Here is a 7,908-nt window from a genome sequence, read left to right as displayed (position 1 = left end):
TAGTATCAACATATTAATTCAAATCAAAATTCAAATTAATTAAAATTTAAATATTGTTGAATAAACATATCACAACCCACTCTTATATCCTATCATTTTTATCATTAGAACTATCCGTCAATTGTGGTACATAATAGAAATATTATACCGGATGATCCCTCCAATATGGCTAGCCAACTTTACACCTCCATCCAACATAGGCTGCCCATGTTGATTGAACTCGATATAAATTTTCATCCCAGTCACTTTAATTTGTTTACCATGTCCCCTTGTTTTTCTTTTTTTTTCATTATGGGTATGTCTTCTTCATATTCAATAGAAGGAGACATATGTTCAGGCAATTCCATAATACTTGTGATTTTAATGAAAATTATATGAAATACATCAAACTATCTTTCTATATATCACACATAATTAAAACAGCTAATATCCACTACAACATACATAAAACATAATAAAATTGATAATATTATAAAGGAACAAGCCATACCGTTTTTCATCATAAGACAAGAGTTCTATGCAAAATAAATGAGTACAAGTATAACAACTATTTTACACAAAACCATTCAACAAACCACAATACTCAACCCAAACAATAAAGGAAAAACCATGCATGCAATGGAGGAAGGTTTTGCGAAGTATGTGACGATGGTAAATGCTTATAAAAATAAAAATAATATATATAGTAAGGAAAGACAAAAATGACATACATAGAAGAATATAAATAGTACAAAAAGGAAAAAAATATGCATACACAGATAAAAATAAGGTACGATAGTGTTGAATAGTTATCGATCGATGGTGATGAGAGAGATGAAGAAACCAAAATGCAAAGTAAATAGGTTGATGGGTTTAGAAAAATACACGCATGTTAGCTTTTTATCATTCAACTGTATTAGCCGTTTGGTTTTTCAAAGTTCAAGAACGGGGAACGAATATTTAAAATGATCAATTAAGGCAATTGTAAACACAAACACTTCAATTGATAAGTTTTAAAAATAATTTGTAGGTCAATTAACGCATTTGTGTACAAAAACCCCTTAAATGATTAATTATAAAAAATAAAATTTCTCAATTAAAGCGTTTGTGTATAGAAACGCCTTAAATGATCAGTTATAAAAAATAAAATATCTCAATTAAGGCATTTGCGTACAAAAGTGCCTTAAATGATTGATCAATTAAGGTGTAAAAAAAAATAAAAAGGTCATTTAAGACACAAAATAATAATAATAATAATAATAATAATAATAATAATAATAAAAGGATCATTTAAGGCATTTCTAACACCTTAAATGTTCAGTTATAAAAAAAAAATTCTTAATTAAGCCGTTAATGTTTTTAAAGGCCTTAATTGATGATATTTTATAAATAAAAAAAAAAGAATGAATTAAAATATTTGTTTTCATTTACTACTAAAGTATCATTTGTCATTTTGGGTATTTATTATTAATAAAACAAAATGAAATGTTGCTATCATATATGTCAAAGATATTATAGTAATTATACAAGAATTAATGTACATGGATTTTTCTAAACCAAACAAGTGAATTTGAATATACGATACCTTAAAAGAGAAAGAAAACCTTAAAATTATATAATTATCAAATTTTAATAAATTTTGATACTATCTAATTATGAAATTAATTGTGTAGAGCTTGGATATAAAAATCCTTGTGTGATAAAATACATGTAAGTAGGATCTTTATTGATTATTTTCAAATTCACTTATTTATTGAATCCTTAGTGGTAAATATGAAATACTTATAAATATTTGTGAATTTGAAAATTTTGTTCTATTTTGACATATTAGGTCTTATCTAATTTTTGTATAACGTGTGCATTTTATTTGCACAATTTATATGATAAATAAAATTCAAATTTACTCTCTACATTTCATGTTTCCAAACATGGCATTATTGTTTTTTAATTCCAATGAATTTTATTATTATATTTTTAATTATGTTGATTTTTGGATAAAAATAATGGAATTGACAAAAAATTACCTCTAACATCAACGAAATATTTTAACTCATTAAATTAGAGATGTCAATAGGTAGGGTATGGAGTGAGAATAGTATATTTCTTATCTTTATCCTTAGATTTTTATATTATATAAATCTCCATATTCAATCCAACGAATATTTTAAATCATCATCATCTCTATCTCCAATATTATTTAATAAGTATGTGTAATCTCCGTATCCTTAAAAAAAATAAAAATAAAAATTTATTTTTTTAGCTTTTTTATTTTTATCTTTCATATTTATGTAATTTTTTATAAATATATATTAATATACATTTTAAATAGAATATATTAGTTCCAATTAATCCTAAATAATAATTTATATTATTAATAAAAATTTATTTACTAAATATAAGTATGAGTCCAGGATATGTACTATATTATTTGTCTACATCCTTATACCTTATAGAAATTTAAAATCATATTCATTCTCATTTTCATCTCCATTATATAATACTCATCTCAATCTCTATTTGAGTAAAAAGTTAAATTCCATATTAAATATGACTAAAATTAACATTCCAATATTAAATATTTCAATTTCATTATTTTTTTTAATCAACAAAATTTATAATGTAAGTGAAAAAATTCAATACAATGAACTGCAATACTAAAATTCATTATTAAACTATAATGCAATGACAAATTTGATTTTAATCCATCAAAACTACTATTATATCCAACCTTGAAAATAAAAATTTATTGCTAGTATATCAAATTACAATCTTAATTAGTTTCATGATCGGACTTGTTTATAAAATTGAGATGATGGTTGAGTAATTGGTGTGAAATTGTCCTTTAAATTATCACAATTGCCCATTGCATGCATAACTAATTTAAAGTTTTATAAAAAAAAATTAAAATCAATACCTAATATGCAAAATTGCAACATAGAATTATAAAATTTAACTTGGAATTTGATAGCAATTAAACTGTAGTGTCATTTCTTTTAGATGTGACATATAATAAGTGCATCCAAATATTTTCCTCGATAATAAAAGCATGTATGAATCTTTCCCATTGCAAACAAAAAAAATGTGAAGCATGATAATGAGAGTTAAAAGGGACAAACTAAGGTAAGTATTTTTAGTTATTTAATATTTTTTATATTTAAAATTATCAAAATTTAAATCTTAATCATTTGAATTAAAATTTTAGTACTATACCAACAGTCCACGCAATTGGTGACCATATAAAATCATGTTGTTTTGATACTAAATTGTCAACATTATTATATAATGAGCATAATACATAGTGAACAATTAACTTCCTTTATATTTTTTATATTAAAAATATTTTTAAAATTTAAACTATTTTCAGTTTTAAGGAAAAACATACCAATATAGCTACATGGCTTAGATGTTGCAAATTAGATTCTAGAAATCAATATGTTACTTTAGATTACTAAAAACTGATAAAAATAAACTAAATATAGTTTGATTTGAGACATGAAATTATCAAAACTTAAGGTAGTGTTTGGTATTAGAAAATAGAGTTATTTTTTGTTTTTATTTTCTTGAAAAATGAAAAATATAAATGAAAATGTATTTGATAATTAAAAATGAAAACAAGTTTTTAAAAATTAAAAATGAAAATGGGTTGAAGAATGAAAACAAAAAAAAAAATTTGTTTTCAATTGTGAAAATAAAGAATATACATTACTTTTTTCTAAATTTGATAATTTAAAATACGATATGAAATTGATATGAATAAAAGACACATAGATAATACTGTTTAAAATATTAAAAAAATCATAAATAGATTTAATAAAATAAAAAATTATACTTTATATTTTTTTGTCAACACAAACTGTAACATATAATTTTCATATAAAACATAATACAAATATAATATTTTACACGATATAATAACATAAATTGTTAGGTCTACTTTTTTCCTTATATTTTGCAAATTATCATATTTGAAAAATTTTTAATATCATTAATTAATAAATATATATTATATTTATAATTAAATGACATTAATAATAATATTATTGAATATTTTATTTATTTTCTTATTTTTATATCTATAGAAAATAATTTTTATTTTTGTTTACTAAACATATTTTTTAAAAAACAACAAAATAAAAATAAAAATATTTTCTCAAACCCAAATAGAGCCTCTTGATTTTGTTTTGAAAGTATCACATTATAACTTAAGACTCTTTTGTGATCTATGAAATAAAAAATAAATAACCTATTTGACAAACCATTACAAAGGGAATCTAGGGTAGCACGATATGTAATGTAACCATCAATTATTTCTCCCATCGATGATTGTAGGCACAAATTCTCTAAATCCAATAATATTGAAAAGCCATAATATGTTATTATAATATATTTCCTTTTTATTAGAAGTATAATTTTATAATATCTTAACGATAAAATTTTTAAATTTCCCAAATAAAAGATGGCCTCTAAATACGCAATTAAAATTTTTTTTACAACCTCACATTTTTTTCTTAAAATATTCATATATAAAATATTAATTTTTTCATTTAATAAATAATAATTTTACCTTTTTTACACTTCAACTTTAAAATTTTTGGGAGCCTTCATTCTCAAGAAATTTAAAAGATTATTAAAAATTTATTTTTGAGAAATCTTTAAAGCTCATGGAAATAAATTTATGAAAACTTTAAAATTTTGAAAGTTTTTAAAATTCTCATAAATTCAATTCCAAGAGCTTTAAAAGTCTCTTAGAAATAAAAGTTTTTCATAAATTCATTTTTGAGAGTTTTAAAAATTAAAAGATTTTTTTTTGAGAATTTTAAAGATTTTTCAAAATTTTATTTTTAAAAAACTTGAATTTAATAAAATATTATCATAAACTATAAATAATTTTCACATGAATTTAAATCAAATTAATCAATATATATGTCGAAATCTTACTTATAATTAATAAATACTTGAATAATTTGTGATTTAAGTGTTGGTTTGATAGTTTTAGGATTGAGAATAAAAGAATGAAAAAAAATTAAAAGGATACGAAAAAAAATATGATTTTGTTAGATGGAGTGTATTTAAAGAAAATATAAATTTTTATTTTGAAAGTAAGATGTATTTAACGATGACGTGGAAAGAGAAATATAGTGAGTGTAAATGGAATTCTCCAAATAAAAGAGGTTTATATTTCATAATTCCCATTAAAAAGAACCATATTCATGATCGGAGATCCAAACTCACAGATCGGAGCCGACCCGATCGGCGCCTTAACATAAATTCAAAAAAACAATCGTTCCAAAATCGCCAAAAACCTTTTTTGTTGCAAAACAAATACAAAAAAAAAAAAAAAAGGCAATACCCAGCACTCTATTTTCTTCAGTAATATCCGAAATCAAATCATACTGGCAAAGACCTTCTTCTCCCTTGGCTTCGGTACTCTTTTTTTTTTCTAACCTTTTAGCTTCCATTTTTCTTTTTTCTTTTTTTTCTTTTGAAGGGTCTATTTTTCTTCTTTTTTTTTTTTAATGTTTCAAATTATTAATATGAACTTCAATTTTTTCTTTCTCAGAGGGATTAAGAAAATCAAAGAATCACTGCCATCCCAGATTTTAACCGAGAAGCTACCTCGGTTTTTACAAAAATGCACCCAAACATTCGAACCCGATCGCCGTTACCATAACGATTTATGCTACTTCCGGGTTTGGTTACAGTTGGCAATTAACTAACGAACCCATTCTTCATTTCTCATTGTTTTTATAAGTTTATAATTATTTGGCTTCTGGGTTTTTTATTTTATTTATTTTTGGATTGATTTATTTTAGTGAGTAGATGAATTTTGTGGAAGACCCGAGGGTGCTGCTGAGAAGAATGGAGATGAATCATATAGGGACAAAACGATCTTTGTACTACCAAGCATATGCTCTTTGCTATGAGAAAATCAAGAAATTTGTTGAGGCTAAAAACTGTATCATTTGGGAGTTCAAAAGTAAGTTTTTTTTTTCTTTCTTTCTTTAAATTATTTTATTTAACTTTCAAAATTAATATGAATAATCTGTAAATCTGTTTAATGATTGTTTTCGCCAAGTGTGGAATTTGTAACTAATCTTGGGTATTAAGTAAGATGAATTGAAGTGAGCTGCGCGCTGTTTGATTATTGCTTTTGAGGAAATTTATGTTTAAGTCTATTTCCATGGCCTTCTGTTCAATTTTATCATACAATTTATTGAGTTATAATCAATACAAAGGGGGGAAGTTATGTACTCACTGATTTCATCTTCTTATTACTTCATCACAAACAAAAGATTTTGCTTTTGTTCTAACGATTTTTCATTCTGTGCAAAGTTTATAACTCGAAATTTATAGCATGAAATATGTAATTATATATGTGGCATATGTATTTTGCAACTCAAACTTGTGCTTTATTTAGTTCTAATTATTAAACAGCCTTGCAGAGCCGTTTGATGAGTTGCAAAAATCATATGAGCAATTCCTTGATTGTACGGAGAGACATAAGAAGAAGAAAATCCAGGTAGTTCGTTTTGTTTCTTATCTAGTGTGCTTGTTTCAATTATATTTTATCACAATATGACTATGTGCTGGCATGCTGCAGCGCCAGGAAGGAAAAACTGTCAGGAGGCCTCTCCAATGGTGTGAGTTAAAACAATGAAGGCATATGCATAATTGAGGAAGACATAAGAGGTCTTCAGCATCACATAATGGTAAAAAAAGGTTGAGACCAAGAAGGAGATTGTTGGCAGCAAAAATATGTCCAAGAAAGCTGTAATGGAAAGAGAGTTGGATGAACGCAGGAAGGTTGGGAATGATGATATACTTGTTGTGAAGTTCGTTGATACTGCTATTGTTGGTAAATCTGAAGCAAAAGATGCCTGCCACCATGGACTAGTAGATCCTACAATAAACTTGGAGGCAATGAATGCAATTAATAGCATGTTTTGAGAACCTTTAGAGACAGCTCCTATTGGGAGGAGATCACACCGAAGGCAGCTGAAAGAAGATCAAGGCATGACTATGGTATTTAAGGTGTTTGATGAAATTTTGGATGGTGGAATCAACTAATCAATTCAACCTGAGGAAAAGGGGCTGCAGGGCAAAGCTTGAACTTTTCAGCCTCAGGAAGATTTCATTTAAGATATGTGTTGATGATGATGAAGAAAACAGTGAGGCTGGAGAGGGAAATGATGAGAAAGATAACATGGAACAAATTGAGGTTCAAAATTCAAGAGGCGGTTCTATGTTGTCAGCTTCGCATCTAAATGTGTTTGTGTTTCCCGGTCCTAATGATCTTTCTCCTGAAAGTTTAGATGATGTTAGTGAACAAGTTCATGTCTCATGAAACTCAGAGTGGAGACAGTGGTTCACAAATTTGTTGGTTCAACCATTTCAGATGAGCCAGTGGTAGAAAATATTTGCCACCATGGCCTAGTAGACCCCACAATTAACTTGAAGGAGGCTATGCAAGATATCAATGACATGTTTGGAAAGAACAGATTTTGTCAGGGCAAAGAGAAAGAAGCAGGACAAAGCACTGATTAAGAAACAAAATCTTGTTGGGTTTTCTATATTTCCCGATGATGAATTGGAACATCAAGAACATCAGCCCCCATCAAAATCATCTGGCTAATTAAGTGATTGTGATTCATTTGAGCCATTGGTGTTTAGAAAAGAAGCAAAGGATGATATAAATAAGATGTTTGGAATGCCACAGGACTTCTAGGAGAAAGAAACTTATTTGTTGTGCTAGAAAGAGTTTGGACATATTGCTACAGTGAAGTTATTGAGTTTTTATTCTGACAATTTGAATTAAAAACCTTGGAGTGGATGGAATTTCTATCTTGTTTCTTCATATGACAATTTTGAAATGTGATGTATCGAGTGCCTTTTTCCATGTGCTTTGATCTTTGTTGGAGCTCAATTGTA

General features: G+C 26.3%; 1 pseudogene across 1 annotated transcript; it reads left to right on the top strand.

Moving 5' to 3' along the window:
- Positions 1 to 5,087: 5,087 nt before the first annotated feature.
- On the top strand, positions 5,088 to 7,832 carry LOC111294803 (uncharacterized; annotated as a pseudogene). The gene is made up of 5 exons (XR_016327549.1): positions 5,088 to 5,403; positions 5,540 to 5,669; positions 5,800 to 5,956; positions 6,415 to 6,499; positions 6,581 to 7,832. The product of XR_016327549.1 is annotated as an uncharacterized LOC111294803 (transcript).
- Positions 7,833 to 7,908: the final 76 nt, after the last annotated feature.

The sequence above is a fragment of the Durio zibethinus genome, chromosome 14, assembly GCF_047325235.1.
Source record: "Durio zibethinus cultivar Kanyao isolate XHJ-2024 chromosome 14, ASM4732523v1, whole genome shotgun sequence".
Classification (NCBI taxonomy): domain Eukaryota; kingdom Viridiplantae; phylum Streptophyta; class Magnoliopsida; order Malvales; family Malvaceae; genus Durio; species Durio zibethinus.
Note: the sequence above shows the minus strand (reverse complement) of the source record. Positions and strands in the feature narration are given on the sequence as shown.